The 20,122-nt window shown below is 44.9% G+C and overlaps 1 long non-coding RNA gene across 1 annotated transcript; it reads left to right on the forward strand.

Moving 5' to 3' along the window:
* Positions 1-320: 320 nt before the first annotated feature.
* On the forward strand, positions 321-18,649 carry LOC113960001. The gene is made up of 3 exons (XR_003531960.1): positions 321-595; positions 9,623-9,628; positions 18,637-18,649. It is a non-coding gene; the product is annotated as an uncharacterized LOC113960001 (long non-coding RNA).
* Positions 18,650-20,122: the final 1,473 nt, after the last annotated feature.

The raw sequence follows: 20,122 nt of genomic DNA on the forward strand, positions 1-20,122 counted from the left end.
CTGCTGCCCGAGGGATGGACTCACACTGGAGAGGTCCATCAAGGACTGTCTTATCGGGTGGAAGGGCACGGACAGATGCTCTTACATCAATATGATCAGGCAAAATGTCGTCTTTATTAGAAGAAAGACAGATTATATAGTGCTTATGACGCTTAGTTTCTTGTTCACACTACATTGGTTACATAAGGAAAACATACTCTGCTGTCCACTGTTAATTGGACTACAACAGGTGGTCATAGGAGATGAGAACACCTTATTCACTTTGCCAAAACTCCTCCTTGGCATCTGGCATGAATCCACCTTTGTTCTAACTTCAGGCCCTGTAGCCATCTTAGTGGCGCAGTAATTTTTACTATCAGCACTCAGCTATGCTAAGGCAAAAATCTCAGAAATGCAATAGAAATTGTTCACACAATTTTTGCCTTACGACAAATCCCCCTTTTGATTTTTGAACAATTTATATTGCATTTCTGTATCACTCTTTATTGTACTAATAACATATCAATAAACATGATTACATATTACAATAATAGTGCATTAACAAACTTAACAACTTATTAACTTCAAGGTTTGTGCTCTTAAAATTTTCTTAAAAGTACTTTTCTAAATATAGGATTTATTCTTGAAAATCTTTATTCAGTCTAAAACACTTGTGGATGGAACTCTATTCATTTTTGAGTTATGTGTCTTCTGTGTTTATTTAAAAATGTTTGTGTATTTGATGGACCAAAACACATCAATCATCATACATTCACACACACAAGCTCTCACAGTGGCCACTGTCAACATTCATACAAGCATACTTTTGAATTCCATATCACTGTGTTTTATGAGCTAAAAAATTATAATTCTTTAGTACCTTATAATGTTAAAGCTTCTTGACCAAATAGATAAACTTTCTTTTACTAATATATAGTGAATAATCTAAAGTTTACACAATACACTTTCTTAAATTCTAAACTTCTATAATTATGTACTTCTTAACTTCTAGACTTATGTGCTCTTACAGCGACATCTGCCAACCATCGGAGAGCAACTGCAGCCTCGGCTCCTCCGGAGGCCCAACAGTGCCCCCTGCTGGGTGTGGTTATAACTGCGTTGAAAGGCAAAAAGGACTTAATTGTTTTCGGTGGAAATTGGGTTATGGGATTGTTGCTTTTTTTTTTACCTTTTTTTGTTATGTTACCTATATATATATATATTTTAGTAAAGAACTATTATTTTCCTTTCCACACCTTTCGACTGGAGCATCCTAATTTCAAAGTTATAATTACTCAGAGGGAGGAGTTTGTTTTTTTCCTATATCCCGCCCTCCTAACGAAACATTTCTGTTTCGTTAAACTGAGACAAGGATGTACTCAAGTGCCATATCCACATGTTTTTTTGAATACTTCCAGGGATGGTGACTCTACCACTTCTCTGGGCAATTTGTTCCAATGCTTTACAACCCTTTCCTTGAAGAATTATTTCCTAGTCATAGAATAATAGAATCATTAATGTTGGAAAACTTAACGTTAATATGGTGAGTTGACCTTGGCTGCACACCAAGTGCCCACCAAGTTGTTCTATCACTCCCCTTCCTATCTGCACAGGGGAGACAGAATAAGATGGTAAACTACTACTAGGTTGAGATAAGGCAGTTTACTAAAGCAAAAGCAAAAGTTTGCGTGCGCACAAGCAAAGAGGAAAACAGTAAGGTTTATTCACTACTTCCCATTAGCAAGCGATGTCTGACCACTTTCCAGGAAGCAGGGCTTCAGCATGCAGAGCGGTTGCTTCAGAAGGCAAACACTGTAAATAATGAATGCCCCCCCTTCCTCCTCCTTTCCTTAGCTTTTATATTTGAGCTGACATCATATGGTCTGCAATATCCCTTTGGCTAGTTTGGGTCAGCCACTTTACTTGTGTCGCCTCCCAGGATCTTTCCTGACCCCCCACCTTGCCCCTCGATGGGAAGAGGGAACAGGGGGAGGAATGTTGAGAGACAGCATTGCTCACCAGTAGCCAGAATACTGGTGTACTCTCAACACATTTCTAGCTACCAATGCAGATCACAGCACTGTGAGGGCTGCTGTGGGCAAATGAACTCCATCTCAGCCAGACCCAATACAATCTCCACCCCTTATTCCATACCATTTGCATCATATTCAGATCCCACATAATTTATATATCTTCTCACTATTCCATTGTATTTATTTCTCATTACTGAAATCCCTTCTAACCAATACATACAATTTAAACTACATTCTTAAACCATCTTTAGACCCAAGGTACAGATTTATATATTTTCATTGACTACTATCCCCCATCCTTTCACAGGCAGATATTATTTTCCCATTTTCATGGGCTTCTTCCACGCCTCCAGATCTGGGGCTCCATTCCATCAGGACAGGTACTCAGGACAGGAGAAGCAGCGCAATTGATCGTTGGGCACTGACACCAACCTGGCTCGCGCTCTCCTTGCAAAATTCATTCTTCATTGGCCTGCTACTTTACTTCCTTCAACATACAGCTTAAACCACAGAATAATTTTTCCCCAAGGTTAAATCTCCTTGAGGCACACACTAGGTCTCCCCATCCTTCCACATTACCCACTGAGTACACCCTGGTCCCTGAGCAAAGACAATCCCATGGATGGGTTTACCTTTTCCCATGGGAGGAGAAACCCACACTAACTTCCCCAGTCACTTACTCATGTGTAGTATTAGGACCTTCTCTCCTCCTACAGTATGTAGAGATTTTGTTTGGGCAGGACCAGGGTGGTTGGCAGATCCCCTAGTGTTGACCAGTCAAGTGGTCTCAGCTAAATTTGCCTCCCAATGCTTCCATGTCCCATTACCTAATGCTCTTAACATAGTCTTCAATCTTCCCAGAGGCTTGTGGATGATAAGGGATGTGATATATCCACTCAATGCCATGTTTCTTTGCCCAAGAGTTGATGAGGTTATTTCGAAAATGAGTCCCATTGTCTGATTTAGTTCTCTCTGGGGTGTCATGTCACCACAGAATGTGCCTCTCAAGGCCTAAGATGGTGTTTTGAGCAGTGACCTGGTTTACAGGATATGTTTCCAACCAGCTAGTCATTGCCACCACCATGGTATGTAACTCTTGCCTTGGCGTGTTCATGGCAGTGGTTCAATGTAGTCAATTTGCCAGGCCTCACCATATTGGAAACCCAGCCACTGTCCTCTGTTGAAGGGGGATTTTACTCACGTGGACCTGCTTGATTGCAGCACGTTTCACATTCATGAATGACCTGTGTGATGACCTCCATGGTCAGGTCCACCCCTTGATCACGAGTCCATCTGTATGTCGCATCTCTTCCTAGATGTCCTGATGTTTCATGGACCCATCGGGCTATAAATAGCTCACCCTTCTACTCCCAGTCTAAGTCTACCTGAGCTATTCCAATCTTGGCAACCTTATCCACCTGCTCATTGTTCTGATGTTCTTCAGTGACACACCTTTTGGGCATGTGAGTATCTACATGACACACCTTCAGAGTCATGTTTTCTACCCATGCAGCGATGTCCTGCCACAATGCAACAGCCCAGATGGGTTTACCCCTGCATTGCCAATTGGTCTTCTTCCATGCCTGCAGCCACCCCCAAAGGGCATTAGCCACCATCCAGGAGTCAGTACAGAGATACAGTACAGGGCACTTTTCTTGTTTCTTGCTCCGTTATCACTTAGATAAAATCATAGAATCATGGAATGGTTTAGGTTGGAAAGGACCTTAAAGATCATCTAGTTCCAACCCCACCTGCCATGGGCAGGGATGTCAGTCACTAGGTCAGGTTGCTCATGGCCCCATCCAATCTGACCTTGAACACTTACAGGGATGGGGCATCCACAACCTCTCTGGGCAACCTGTTCCAGTGCTTCACCACCCTCTGAGTAAAGAATTTCTTCCTAACATCTAATTTAAAACTCTGTCGTGGCCTGCAGGGGGCACTGTTGGGCTCTGGCGGTCACCACGCGGAGAGGGGGGCTGGGGGGGGTGGTCTCAGATCGCCAGAGAAGCCGAAAAGAAAATGGGGGACCCTTCCCTCAATGGGAGAAAAAGGGAAGGGAAGCAGTTCACTCCCACGGGACTCACTGTTGTCTCAGATGACGGTGTCTCAAAACTCCTCCCTTTTCTCCCGGTGGGCACGCAACTCTCTGATGAAACACAGCAGATCCGGGTTGGAGACAAGAGACAGTTCGCAGACAAGTTGAGGCCAGTAGTCCGAGTTGACTAGAATTAGAAACCAAAAAGCCAGATCCCCAGTCCTTCTCCCCAAATGCCTGCACGCAGACCCCCGTCTCTGTCCAAGAGAGAGAGCTTCGCTGTCTGCCTCTCCCCTCCCAAAACTTCTCTCTCCTCTCCCCTCAACCTCTCTGATGGGCCATTAGCTAGGAATTCGGTCAGATCTTTTGTAAAGCTAATTGACTCCCTTCCCCCCACTCACTCCGTTTTTTCCTAGAGTGGAACAGGGGAAGAAAAATTCCCCTATGGAATTTATAACCTATAACAATTCCTTGTCAAGAATTCCAACAACAAAAGATTTTTGGCAAGGTAGAGAACATTTTATCTGTAAAAAATATTAGAACAAGTCATAACAGGCATGTCGCTTGATATAAACAAGTCAAAATTTTTCAGAAGACCCAGAGGCCTTGACATTGTTCCAAGAAGGACAGAGATGACAAGGAAGAGGAAGACAAGATGAAGATAAAGGTTCATCGAGACCTCCGACTCAAATTCGGAAGGTGTGTCATGGGTGGGGCGAAGGTGGTGCTGTGGGATGAACAGTTTTAGGAAGTGGGAGTAACAGATGATGTAATGTTAGATATTATAGTATAAAACTATAGCACCTCTGTAAGTCCGTGTGCGTACTTTGGAAATGCTGTAAGTAAACAGTATGCTGTAAATAAATGATTACTTTTTGCTTTCTAATACTCAAAAAGAGTCTTAAAAAGTTATTTTCTGGCTTTTAGGCACCAATATCTGTTTCGCAGAGGCACATCAGTAGCACAGGGATGACTCTTCCTCCTGCTCCTGCACCTCCCTTCTCTTGTGAATTAGCCGAACCTACTGGCTTGGGGTTGGTTGCTAACTGTGATGACTCACCCTTTAAGGGAGAGGAAGCACCTAAGATTTGTAAACACTCATTGATCAAAGGAACAACAAAAGTCAGAGGGTCTGCAAATAATCAGAGAGTTTTATTAGTAAATTACATACTTGGCATGGAAATTGGTATGTTAGTACCTGACCTACTATATGGGCACATAGCAGTGGATTATGGATAAAGGGGTAGGGTGAAGGGAAAAGAGAAATTAAAAAGGGACAAAAAAAGAGAGGATTAAAGAAAGAAAGAGAGGAGAAAAGAGAGAAAAAGAGAAAGAGATCACCAGTCCTGTTTTTAGCATCGATCCAGCTGATGAGCGTTGATCCAACTGTGTCAGTCCAGCCAATGAGATGCCCAGGGTCCTGAGGGCGCCACCCGGACTTGGAGGGTGACCTTTTTATGGGCAGATTTGTTACAATCTGCTTAAATATTGCAGAAAGAATTTTAGATTTGAATATTCCCTTGAGCAAAATTAAAACTCATACAAGTTATCTGTTGATACCAAAACTGTTTTTATTAATTGCTAAGAGATGCAAAGAGAAAGGAAAAAATAAGGAAAGGTTAGAAAATGCTAAGATTACTTTTAGAAGCAGACAAAAGATTACCACCAAAAACTACCTTTGTATCCAAGTTGGTCTGGAAGGTGAGGGGGGAGAGAGAGAAGCAGTTTTTTGCCTTTTTTTTTTTTTTCGGTCTCTGCCGCCTTCGATGTGATGTTATCTCTTTAGCTGCAGGGGGTCTTAGTTCTCTGGAATGCAACCAGGATGCGGACCTCTCCGTTGCTCATGCCACTCACACCGGACGGTCCCAGGCCGTGCAGAGGTCTAGGTCTGCACCTCTCGGCCCTCAGAAATATGGTCAGGGTGGAAAAACTCACGCGGGTAGCACGGTGGGTCTCAGTCCACTTCAAGACGGCAGAGGTCCAGTCTCGGGCAGGTAGCTTCCAGGTGGCAGAAGAAAAGGTGAGGGCGAGGCAGAGGGCGAGGGCGAGTTAGCTGTTGTAGCCAACTCTCACTTCCATTCCTCTTTCCCTGCTCTTCCCAAATTCCTGTTCATCTTTTATAGTATTCAAAGGAGGTTGTTTGTGGTTTCTTGGCACGTAGCCCTATTCAGATGTTCGCAGAGATATGATAACCATGAACAATACCAGGATCTTTTGGCAGGAAAACTCCAGTGGGAAAATCCTGGTGAGAACTTCTGGTGGAAAACTGACACAGAATTTTTGGTAGGAAGTTTTTGACAGGCAGAAACAATGGCGAAACATAATTTTTGGCATTTGTATGTTATCTGTCTGTTACAAGATTTCTCTGCCCCAAAATATCATGCCCAGTCCATTCTTTCAGGTTTTTCTGGAAATGGATCAGAGGGCTTTGGGGGTCTTTGGTGATCTTAATCCCACCTAATAGTCCATGCCCACTTCCTGCCACTCATTCCTGCACTTGCACTGTACTGTGTTGTGATTCTTTCTCACAGAAAAGTCATGCCCTGTCTCTACCTGGCCCCCCTTCTATAGCCAAAACTAGTTCTTTCTCACAGCACATTAATACCAATAGTCCTTGATTATTACCAACAATTTTTGTCTGTGATTACTAACAGTCCTTGATTGACTCCACAGCCATCTGGTTATTGGTGTTTGAGACATACACATTAGCCCCTTATCTTTTGGGAATCAAGAGTTCAAAAGGATCTCACTTTGGACCACCATTTATAGCCCCACGCTTCCACCACGACAACCTATCCCTTGCTGCATGGAGTCTGTGCCACCCTGTGCTCCTGCCGCTGGGAGCTGCTGATGCTTTCTGCCATTTTTCATCCACGCTGCCTAAGCACCACCCCACCACCCCAGTGGCCGCATTGGGGAGACCCTTTGTGAACCTCTCCACATTGTCTGCATGGCACAACAGTGGTTTTGTCCCGGCTCCACTGTGATCATATCACTGCGTCGGGACTGAATTGTTGCCTCGGCAATGCAGAAGTGAAAAAGTAATTTCTGTGTGATATATTTTTTCTCTGTTATTGTGTGGGTGTTGTTTTTGTTCTGTTTTGTTCCCTGTGTTTTTAGTAAACTGTTTATTTTGTTTCTACATGTTGCTCAAAAAGTCTCATTTTTCAAATTTACACTAAGTCTGAGAGGGAGGGTTCCTCTATTCCATTGGAGGCCCCGCCTCTCTGGCATACATTGTCTTTACACCAAGAAAATAATTGGTGCCCAACGTGTGGCAAGAGAGGAAAAGTAGAAACAAAATAACAGTTCTGAGCAATTTATTTGTGGATTGGATATAGAATCCCCCTCAGGCATCATGTGATCTAATTTGCTCTTCTTTTTTTAGTCTGTATTCCTGAACACGTCTTCTGTTTACAGGTGGTTACCTCAATATGGATCCTATAACCAGGGCAACTGTGGTTGTTATTCAGTTCATAAAGTGGATTCATGGGGTGGTAAATTCAATGCCTATAATTTTCCGGTGGAATATGCTTTCAGGGCTGTGTTAATATCATAACCTAAGCTATAGTCCTTGGGAGTTTACTGATAATGGCACCTATTTTGGGGGACGAACGCAGGGGAGTGTTTTTTCCAAACCCTTTACGTATTTCTCCTTCAGGCCCACCACAACAGTTTTTGAGGAGTTTAAATTCCCTCTAGATGTTAAAGAGACCATATTCTTGCTGATGCTTCTTCCATGTTTATTGACTACGGTCCACTATGTATTTAGAGACAGACTGAGGTTTTCTTGGGTAGCTACCCCAAGAGTTACCCCAAGATCTACTCCAGAAACTAGGGACGCTGCCCAGACATCTTCCTGAGACACCAAGGATGTTGCCCAAAAACTTCCCCAGGGGCTGGGAACATGGCCCCACAACCTGCTCCAGACATGAACCACCCTGATTGGATGGGGGTGTGGGAAGAGATAGGAATATTCTGCCCCAATAGTTTGGAAGCTCCCCCCTGACCAAACACAGATCCCTAGTAAGATTACAGAGTACTTGAAAGGAAAACACTCTATCAATTCCAGAGAGGGTCAACTCATTGTAATGTGCTGGACCCTGGCCAACGCTTATCGTACCATGGTCTTAACTGTACAGCACCACCTAAAGTCAGAGGGGAAGGAAAATAGTGCAGTAGGAAAACCAACAGACATCATGATCACCCAGCCTACAGCCAAAGCACAAGGGCAGCCACAGCCAGCAGCAGTCGCCTCTATGCAAAAGGAAAAATATAAAACTAAGTCAGTATGCCCAGTTAGCAAGGACAGGAAACCAGAGCCTTCACAACCAGTGAGTCTCTAAGACGTGTTGCATAATCTGTGAAAAGACCTCACTCAACTGATGCCTAAAGATCATCAGGAGAAAAAGACTCTCCAGGCAATATCAGATAAGGTAGAGAGCAGCTCTTTTAATGAAGGCCTTCCTGCCACGGAGTACAAAGGTGCGAGCCTGCATACAGAATTCTTACACTTTTATATCTTTTACAAATTATCATATCTAATGGGGACATCCAATCCTAAGACCCCTTTTGCCCTGGTACCACCCTCAGAACTGCCCCACTGGAGCCCCTTCAAGGGTCTTGAGCCTTCTATCTTGTTTTGTATACCATATCTCTTGTTATTCCAGTCCAGGTGCACATCCCAACTGAATTCAACAGAATGTGCAGATGTTCTTTAACAGAATGAAGGTCTACCATGAAAAAGAGACTAAATATACTACTGGAATTTAGAGGAAATTGATATGGAATGGGGTAATGGGGTTGGGTATGTGTAACTACTATGCTAAAGGGTGAGGGATATAATAAATACAACTACTTCTAAAATCTACAAAAAATTAAAAAATCAAAAAACTCCAAGGCAACAGTATGAACTGTAGTCCAGGGCAGTGAAGTGGCATGCCACAATTGACATTACAAATGCCTTTTTCTCCATTTCCCTAGCAGCAGAGTGTAGGTCACAGTTTTCTTTCACCAGGAGGGGCGTGCAGTATACCTGCACATCTGTTGCAGCCATAAGGAACTATGTAACTTATTAGTGACTGTATACTTTACCAGTGTAACCTAAACTATATAGTTTATCATTTTTTGTTGAGTTTCAACAGGCAGGAATTTTAACCAAGTAGAAGGTTCCTCTATCTGTGAAACAGGACTGATAAAAAGGGACACGAGACTAGTAAACAAGTTTAAGCTGGTTGTAGACCTTGAAACCATTCCAGAAGACGTGATGTTGCGCCAAAAGCAAGGGGTCAAGCAAAGGACAAGCTGAGGAAGACAATGGAGACTGTCATAGGTTTACTTGTTCTAAAAAACCAAGCAGGGAATTTTTCTTTCCCCTGCCTCACTGTAAAAGAAAGATGTTGAATGGGGGAGGGTGTTTTGCCTTGGGTGATTGACCTACAAAGAAGAACTAACTAGCAGACCTGCATTCCAAGCTGATGATCCTCCTAAGACATGTGGGGAGGGGTGATGAGTTTTTTTTCTTCTCTCCTGGGAAACGGGGGCACTGCTCTTTTGCCTTAACTCAGGCAAGGTGTGTGTTGGAAAGGTTCCGAGGTGTTTTGTTCTCGGCCTAGTCATCTGGCTGTTTTCTGGTCCTGGCTTGCCTGCGCCCTGTTCTGCTCCCAGCCCAGATCTGCTCGGATTTCATGGGAGAGGCTTGACCCATCTGCAGAGGAACTTTTTGGGGAGGAGGTCGCCCTTTCCCTCCTCTGCTCCTGTGTCTGGCAGCAGTTTGTGCCCATCAATGAAAGGGGAGAAATCCTGGCCACAGCCAGCTGCAGACAGCATGAGTTTTTGTGGGAAGACCCCACCTTCTTTCCCCTTTTCCCCTTCCCCTTCTCAGCGGGAGGGAAATCTCTACTGTCGTCTTCCCCTGCACACGGGGGCCTCACCCACCACCGAGTAACTGCAGGTTCTGCTCCTCCAGTGATCCAACAGCACCCCCTGCTGACTGTGGTTAGAATTACACCAAAAAGCAGAAGGTACTGAGCTGTTTCCTTTTGAAGGGGATTTTTGGGTTGTAGTGGATTTGTGTAGTTAAATAACATTTCCTTTTCCTGGGAGAAACAGGAAGATATTCCATGCCATGTTACGTCAACCCGGCTATAAAAGGGGAGGGAGAGGTAGCTCAGCCCTTGTTCTCCTTCTGGGATGGCCCTGTAGACAAGTGCGCCTGTCTGAGACACCGCTTCTTGGGGGAGGTAGAGTTTTTCTGTTGGTTTCCTTTACCTGTGTGTTTGTGGTACTATTAGTTCCTTTCCTTTTTCTTCGTGCGAATATAAACTGTCTTTCTTGGTAAACCCCAGGTTTTATGTTTTTTTCTTTCATCTCCCCTTCTTGGGGGGGAGGGGGATCTGCGCAGCCTCGGTGGACACCTGGTGTTCAGTCAAAGTAAACAGCTACAAATTTGGTACCTAAACCTGGTAAGACTGCCAAGGGAAGATTGTTTATATAAACAACTGCCTCACTTAACTGTTTGTTTTGCTAACCCAGGAATATATAACAAGAACATGGCAATCCACCAAGTTTTAGTGGTTATACCTGTAATTTTTCTAACAGTTTTGATAGGATGTGGAACTTACCCCTTAAAAGACCTAGAAGGGGATAAAATCAATTTATTTTCCCTTCTTAATTTTGACATAGAGGGTCTGGTAATGAAAGCACCCGCGATCCTTACTAATCCTTACCTGAGTTGTCTGGCTATACTGCTGCTTATAACCAACACTCTTAAAACATTATGGGGAGTGGGGAAGGTAGTGCTGTTTTCGTTGCCTTGTGTTAGGACCAAACCAACTTGGAGAGAGAATTTACTGGGATGTTCTCTAAAGGGACCAGTTCCTGGGTGGCAAGGGATGTGGATGAATTTAGGCAGGTTCTTAGGGCGTCTAACACCTCCTGTTGCCTGGGACTTCACACCAGAACAAGTATTCAACCCCAACAAACTGACATGTCATTTAATGGAAGGATGCTTTGCCTACCCTGATCAAAACCAACAACTTCTCACCCTGTACTGGGGCCTGGCCTGTGCCTACCAAGCTGCTGTTCAATACTCTAAAAAGACTATGACTGAGACAGGGACCCAAACTACAACATCTGAAGTCACTATTGCCCCTGTAGTGAAAAGGAAGACATGGGTAAGGAGATCTTCAGGACCTACAGGTCTACCTCCGCGATTAGTAAGGGAGGAAGAAGGAGTAGGATCTACCCCGCCTGTGCCTCCAAGAGAAGAAAGGGAGGCAGGACAAATAGCCGGTGATTTATTAGAGGGAGTGGGAGCGCTTCCATGTGAGAGAAGAAGAGAAGAAATTAGACAGGAAAGTGAAGTTACTCGATCCCTGAGCCCATCAGATCTTCGGGACTTGTGGAGAGATTACAGTTGCCAGCCTGGTGAACGAATTCTTACCTGGCTGCTCCAATGCTGAGATAACAGGGCCAGTAGTCACCTATTAGAAGATCATGAAGCACGACAACTAGGATCTATTGCCAGAGATCGTGAAATTGAGTAGGAAATTGGAAGGGAGAGATTTATTAGCAGTCTTTGGACCCGGATCCTCTTCGGTGTGAGAGAAAGGTACCCATTTGAAGAAGATCTAATGAGTTCTCCAAGAAGGTGGACTACTGCAGAGGAAGGCATCCAGTACCTGCAGGAATTGACCGTGCTGGAAATCATTTTTTGAGACACAGGCAATCACCACTTGCTAAATCCAGAGAATGTCCCTTGCACGCTGCCCATGTGGAGAAAAGTAACTCAAGGTGCCCCTGTATCATATGTTAACTGCCTGATAACAGTATATCATCCAAGGATGAATGAACCAACCGTGGACACAATGTGTGCCTGGATACGGAGTATAGCAGAAGGTATGGAAGCCTCCTCACTCCCACAGACCAGCAAGTTAGATTTCAGAGACAGCTCCGATCTCTACCACTGGCGCACCCACACCGGGGAGAGGATGGAGAAGCCTTATGAGTGCCCCAGATGTGAGAACTACCACAGAAACAGCCTAAGGAATCGGTCTCAGTCTCCTCCTGCCCCACTCAGAAGGAAAGGAATTCCCAAGAGCAGACCACGTGGTGAGCTATGGTTCTTTCTGCATGATCAAGGGGAAGACATGAAGTGGGATGGTGAACCTACCTATAAACTTGAAGCCCGGGTACGAGAATTAAGAGGGAAGAAACCTAATAAGAAAGCTGTCCATGCAGTTGATGCAGAGACTCTGGAAAGAGATCAGCGACCTTTGAGAAGCAGAAAGACTGAGATCAATTCCTGTGATCCTGATGAAGGGACCTCTGGCTGGGCAATGCAAGGATCCAACAGTGAATACTCTGACCAATGATGCCGTGGAAAGTTGGTGTTAAAAAAAATAACTCCGGAGCAGTTAATTAGGGGTGAGATAAGGAAAGGGTTTAATGTACCAAGGCAATAGGTGTTACAAGACGTGCGCGCAACTGTGCCCGAGATGTTACATTTTATAATATTATCTGTCCAATCCCAAGTGTGTCCACCCCGTGGTCTTTGCTCTGGACCGCCTCGGATCCACCCCCTTAGAATTGAGTCTGGGGGTTTTTTGGGACCACGTCTTCACCACCATCACCATCTTCAGAGCACAAAGGGTACATAGGCGCTGTGGGTTTTTGGAGGATGCATATCCCCGAGTATAGTCAGATTGTAAGCCCTCTCTACCTTGTGACACGGAAGAAAAATGATTTCCAGTGGGGCCCTGAACAACAACAAGCCTTTGAACAAATTAAACAGGAGATTGCCCATGCAGTAGCCCTTGGACCAGTAAGGACAGGACAGGACGTGAAGAACGTACTCTACACTGCAACTGGGAAGAATGACCCTTCCTGGAGCCTCTGGTAGAAAGTGCCTGGGGAGACCTGAGGATGACCGCTGGGATTCTGGAGTCAGGGATACAAAGGATCTTAAGCCAGATATACACCAACTGAGAAAGAGATCCTGGTTGCTTATGAAGGAGTTCGAGCTGCCTCAGAAGTGAACCACACCAAAGCACAGCTCCTCCTGGCACCCTGACTACCAGTGCTGGGCTGGATGTTCAAGGGAAGAGTTCCTTCTACACATCACACCACCGATGCCACATGGAGTAAGTGGATCGCTCTGATCACACAGCGAACCCGGATAGGGAATCCTAATCGCCCTGGGATTCTGGAAATTATCACCAATTGGCCCGAAGGTGAGAGTTTCGGACTATCCTCTGAAGAAGAAGAGGAGCAGGTGACACGGGTTGAGGAGGTCCCACCATATGACAAGATACCAGCAGATGAAAGGTGATATGCACTCTTCACGGATGGCTCCTGTCGCATTGTAGGGACAAACCGAAAATGGAAAGCAGCCGTATGGAGTCCCACATGCCGAGTTGCAGAAGCGACCGAAGGACAAGTTGGGTCAAGTCAGGTTGCAGAGCTTAAAGCCGTTCAGTTGACTTTGGATATAGCTGAACGAGAGAAGTGGTCAAGACTCTATCTCTACACTGACTCATGGATGGTGGCCAATGCTCTGTGGGGATGGATGGAAAAAGGCCAACTGGCAGTGCCAAGGGAAACCCATCTGGGCGGCAGAGATGTGGCAGGACATCGCTGGTCGGGTAGAGAAGTTGAGTGTGAAGGTCTGTCACATAGATGCTCATGTACGCAAGAAACAGGCTAATGAGGAGCATCGTAACAACGAGCAGGCAGACCAAACTGCCAGGATGAAAGTCTCTCAGGTAGATCTGGATTGGCAGTACAAAGGAGAATTATTTCTGGCTCGATGGGCCCATGATGCCTCCGGTCACCAGGGGAGAGATGCAACATACAGATGGGTTCGTGACCGAGGGGTGGACTTAACCAAGGGCATCGCCTCACAGGTCATCCATGACTGTGAGACATGTGTTGCCATCAAGCAGGCCAAGCGGGTGAAGTCTCTATGCTATGGTGGACGATGGTCGAAATACCAGTATGGGGAAGCCTGGCAAGTTGACTACATCACGCTCCCCAAAACCCGCCAAGGTAAGCGGTAGAAGGAAGAACTGGATGGCTGGAGACATACCCCGTACCTCATGCCACTGCCCGGAATACCATCCTGGGCCTTGAAAAACAAGTCCTGTGGCGACACGGCACCCCGGAGAGAATTGAGTCTGATAATGGGACCCATTTCAAGAATGGCCTCGTAGACACCTGGGCCACCTGAGTGGGTGTATCATATCCCCTACCATGCACCAGCTGTTGGGAAAGTTGAGCGGTGCAACGGACTGCTGAAAACCACCCTGAAGGCACTGGAAAGGGGGACTTTCAAACATTGGGAGCTGCATTTAGCAAAGGCCACCTGGTTGGTCAACACCCGAGGTTCCATCAGTTGAACTGGTCCTGCCCAATCAGAACCTTTGCATACTTTAGATGGAGATAAAGTCCCCGTGGTGCATATGAGAGGTATGTTAGGAAAGACTGTTTGGATTAGTCCCACCTCAAGCAAAGGCAAACACATCCAAGGGATTGTTTTTGCTCAAGGACCTGGTTTCACTTGGTGGGTAATGCAAAAAGATGGGGAGGCATGTTGTGTACCACAAGGGGACCTAATTTTGAGTGAGAATGGTCTATAGTGTTTCATTGTATATATATATATATATGTATATAGTTTTAAAGGGATATAGTTTTTAAAGGGGGTTAATTTGGGCATGACATGGATGGCATAGAATAAGGGGTGGATAATGTCCTAGTTAGGACAGTTGAGACCAGTTCATCACTGGATGGGTGTATCCCAAAACTGTGTATCCTATAGCCTTCCATGCCATTTCCCAGAAACTGTTATCAATGAACCATTTACACTATCTGCACACAGAACCTGACTCCTCAGGCTATAAACTAGGTGCTAAGAGGCCTGCGAGATAGGAGTTGCTCTTGTCCTCACACCCATTAAGAACCCCCCCGCCCTGAGGGAGGTACTGAGCATTCCTGCCTGAACTGGAGGATATATACTCTTGGAGTCTTGGGACCTTTTTAACCACTAGTGGGATCCAGAGAAAGACTGCAGATCACCGCTCTCAACCAGACCGCAGACCACCACTCTCGACTGGACTGCAACCACCACTTTTCCACCAGACTGCAACAGGTTTTCCCCTCTCCTTTTACTTTGGACTCGGTGTCCAAAGAACACCACTCTGTTCATGCCCCAGGGTGCTGGGTTATACATTTGGGTTTTGTGGGTTAAAACCACTTGTTTGTCTGTATAATCATACTTATTGTATTATTTTATTAAATTGTTATTCTGACTTATAATCTCTCTTTTGAGTTGAGTTCATTTCCCCTGCTGGTTTACCTTTAAACCAGCACATAGATTTAAAAGATGCATTCTTCTGCCTTACCTTAGTCCTGTTAGCAAAGGGAGGGAGACTCAATTAACCTGGACGATTTTACCTCAAGGTTAAAGGCCACAGGGAGACAGTACTCTTCTACAATATGTAGATGATCTGTTAATAGCAACTGAAACAGAAGAAGAGTATGTAAGATGGACAATTTCTCTGTTGAATTTCCTGGGTTTAGGTAGATATCGAGTTTCTCAGCAGAAAAAGTGCAAGAAAAAGTGGTGTACCTGGGATATGAAATTTCCAGAGGACAACGATCCCTAGGAACAGCAAGAAAAGAAGCCATCTACCAAATGTCTAAACCCGAAAAGGTGAGAGATCTACAAGCCTTTCTGGGAATGACAGGTTGGTGTCGTTTATGGATTTATCAATATGGGATACTCGCTAAACCACTGTATGATTTGCTGAAAGAGTCTAAGAGTGTCCTAATCTGGACTCCCGAAGCAGAGGGAGCTTTTAAGAGACTGAAACAAGAACTCATGAAAGCACCAGCCCTGGGCCTGCCCGATGTAACAAAACCATTTTGACTGTTCTCTCATGAACGGCAAGGAATGGCTTTAGGAGTCTTAGCACAACAGTTAGGACCACACAAAAGAGCCGTGGTTTATTTCTCCAAACAGTTGGATGAAGTAAGCAAAGGATGGCCCAACTGACTGAAAGCAGTGGCTGCAGTAATTATAAATATAGAAGAAACCAGAAAGCTCACATTGGGCCAGAAAATGACAGTGTTAGTATCCCACACTGTATCCACTGTACTCGAGCAGAAAGGTGGCCATTGGTTGTCACCTTCCAGATTCCTAAAGTACCAGGTGATACTAGTTGAGTGGGATGATGTAACCATCCAAGTCACTAACATTGTGAATCCAACCTCATTTCTAGAAGGAAGAATGCCAGCAGAACCAATCGAGCACAACTGCCTGGAGACCATTGAAGCAGTCTACTCCAGCTGCCCAGACCTCAGAGAAGAGCTGTTTGAAGATGCAGACAACTGGTTCTCTGACGGCAGCAGCTTCGTGAAACAAGGCGTAAGGATGACAGGCTATGCAGTGACCACAACGGAAGAGGTAATCGAATCAAATCCTTTACCTGCAGGGACTTCAACCCAGAAGGCAGAACTGATAGCTCTTACCCAAGCTCTAGAACTGGCAGAAGGCATACGGATTAATATTTGGACAGATTCAAAATATGCCTTCTCCATCGTGCATGTTCATGGAGCAATTTGGAAAGAAAGAGGACTGCTAACTGCCCAGGGAAAAACCGTCAAACATGCAGAAGAAATTCTACAATTGTCAGAAGCAGTCCAACTCCCAACACAAGTGGCCATAATGCATTGCAAAGGGCACCTGAAAGGTAACACTGTTCCAGAAATAGGGAATAGGAAAGCTGATGCAGAAGCTAAATTAGCTGCTGCGAGAACTCAGGAAGTGAACATAGCAGCCTTAGTACCAGGGGAACTTGATACTAACTTCCAACCAGATTATCAGGAATCAGATCATAGATGGATTCAAAAGAACAAAGGCAAATTGTTAGACAATGGATGGGGACAGTTAGAAACGGGACAACTAATAATAGGGAAATTATTGTGGCAATTTGTAAAAACAGAACATGAAAAAACCCATTGGAGTTTAGATCCACTTTATCAGTATTTACAGGCCAGAATAGCAGGACCAAAATTGTTCACCACCATAAAGCAAGTCACATCCCGATGTGAACGATGCCTGAAGAACAACCCAAATACAGGAACCAAAATACATCAAGGAGCAATAAACCGAGGTAATTTCCCAGGTGAAGTATGACAAATTGATTTTTCTGAACTCCCAAGAAAAGGGGGGTATAAATATTTATTGGTGTTAACTGACACATTTTCTGGGTGGTCTGAAGCATTCCCCTGCAGGACAAACAAAGAGAGAGAGGTAACTAAAGTTTTGTTTAACGAAATCATACCATGGTTTGGGGTACCAAGAAGTATCTCTTCAGACAGAGGTTCACATTTTTGTGCAAAAATTGTGGGAGCAATAAGCAAAGCATTGCAGATCAAATGGCAATTGCACACGCCCTACAGGCCACAGGCCAGTGGACAAGTAGAAAAAATGAATCATCTTATCAAACAACAAATTGTTAAAATATGTCAGGAGTCTAATTTACAATGGTACCAAGCTTTGCCTATTGCTCTGATCAGGTTGAGAGTTAAACCTCGATCAGAAAAGAAACTAAACCCATTTGAAATACTGTACGGTCGACCTTATGTTATGCAAATTGTAAATAGTGATGCTGTAGATCAAATAGGTAATCAGTATATATATGATTATGTAATTGTTGTAGGAAAACATTTTGATAAAAATGCTGCTGTAGTAGTAGAGCACTGGCCCAAACAACCTGACTGTAAACTGCATCCGTTAAACCCCGGTGATTGGGTGTATGTTAAGAATCTTTTAGGAAAACCCCTACAAGAAAAGTGGGAGGGATCTTTCCAAGTGCTGCTAACCACCTTCACTGCAGTTTGGATAAAGGAGAAACCCACATGGATCCACTATTCTCGGGTTAAGAAGGTTCCAGAGGACAAGCGAGAAGACCCGACATAATGAATCCAGCTCTCTCTCTAATCCTTGCAGTGTTGACCATTGGACTCTCGATAAGTACGATCGGACTTGCGATAAATGTTACTCTGCCCCAGAACCCTATCCCAGAGTGGCCCTGGTCTAATGCCTATACACCTGCCATATACAAACACCCACCTATGGCCACTTATGTTCAATGGCAAGCCATACACACTAAGGCAATGGAAAAGAAGTAATGTTCTATTAGGGTGAAAAGGAGATAGTGTTCAAGTGGGATGCCGAGGATTAGATACCCCAATAGAACAAATAGGTGAAATCTCATTCCCAGTTGAAAAGGTAGATAGAGTTAGATTAACTATTGAATCCAAACAAAACTTCTCAATTACATACAGTCGCGCAGCAGGTGAAGCTCATACTGCTTGGATTATAAGAAAAGGACCAATTTTTTGTTGGTGGGATAAAGTAAAGAAGGAAAAAGAACCGGAACCACAATGCGAGATTAGGATTTGTCATGGTTTGAGATAGCCCCAAAATCCAATTCTCTAGCTCCATCCCCCCTCCCACATCTCAACCTAATGTGAGATGGGTTTTTCCAGACAAAACACAACCAGACCCAGAATGGGGGAAAGGGAATATATTACAATGACTGTACAAATAAATACTATAACACATTATACACATGATCACAACTATCTCTACCATGACATATAGTATTTACAATGGATCAGATCTCTTCTCCCCTCCAAATAAAAGTCCAGGAGGGAAAGAAGGACAGATCCCTTCCAGTCTCAAAAGCAGGAGTCTCTTCTAAGGCAGCAGGTCTCCTCATCTCATGCATGCAGCAACTGATAGTTGGATCTCTGCCAGCACTCACGAGGGGGTATCCAAGCCTCCTCGGTCCCGTCGTCAATCAACCGAAGGGGTCTTCCGTGGGCTGCGTTGACCCCAGACAAAGGTTGCTCCACCACGGTCATATCACGAGACGCAGGGGGGTCAAGCTCCTTGCAGGGCCTCTGTGCCCTGTCTCAGGCTGCAAGTTTCTTTGTAGTTTGCAGCAAGGGAGGGCCTCAAGGTCAACCTCCACACACTGTCCCGGCTGAACTCTCAGGACGACTGAGTTTCTTAGCTCCTTTACTGCAGTGCATGTTGCACTTCAAGGCTCTTTCAAGTAAGAGTCCATCATCTTCCTCCTTTCCAGGAGGTCTCAAAGCAGGTTTGGGGGGTCTGGTATCAGTTCCTACCCCCAGAACTCCGTAGCTCTGCTGCGGGCTCTCTTCTCCTCAACTCTCCTTCCAGGAGTCTTCTCTGCGGTGCTGCATGTCTCTGTTGCTCGGTCTTATCTCTTCTGGCTCTCTGCCACCACTTCTTCGGTCAGTGCCAGCTCGACTGCTGCTTTTCTCCGACCGCTACCCAGTTTGGAGAAAACATCTCCCAACTCACAGCTACAGACACTTAGCCCAGTCTAACACTGTTCCAAGTCTCTGCAGTCCCCAACTGGGGCTGGGGGGGGCCCCGGAGGCCCCAAGGGGCTCCGAGCCCCCTTCCTCGTGGTCTCCTACAACATGGCTACTTTCTTCTACCAACCAAACTACAACTCTCCTCTTCCGGTTGCTTGTGATATGCTTACATTTCTGCAGGAGCGCTCATTGGACAGAACTTCAAAACTTCCAGGGGTTTCCACCCCTGGGGGTTACCACTTTTCAGCCTCTGGGGGAAAACAAGGTTCAAACCACTACAGGATTTTATTGAACCAACTAGTAACAGTTTCCTGTAATCGAGAGAGTGGGAATACTGCCAGAATCTGGAAATTCGATATTGAACCTACCTCTGAAATTATCACAGACCCACCTGAGGGAACCACTAACACTCCCACCACTCCATCACTAAGCTGTAAAGGGATACATAATTTGACCTTTGTAGGGCCACAAGTGATAAGACAATCAAATGAATTAAAATTGCTGATAGACCCTACGTATTCATTAAAGAAGATCCAAATAAACATCCAAACAGACATCACACACCTACAAAAGGATTGTCAACCCTTTATACAGCAAAGTCTTAAGGACTGGAACGCATGGCTAACAGCTAGATCACACCCCAAGCGAATACAAAGAG

This window comes from Corapipo altera, unplaced genomic scaffold, assembly GCF_003945725.1.
Source record: "Corapipo altera isolate COAL_440 unplaced genomic scaffold, ASM394572v1 60354, whole genome shotgun sequence".
NCBI classification, from domain to species: Eukaryota; Metazoa; Chordata; class Aves; order Passeriformes; family Pipridae; genus Corapipo; species Corapipo altera.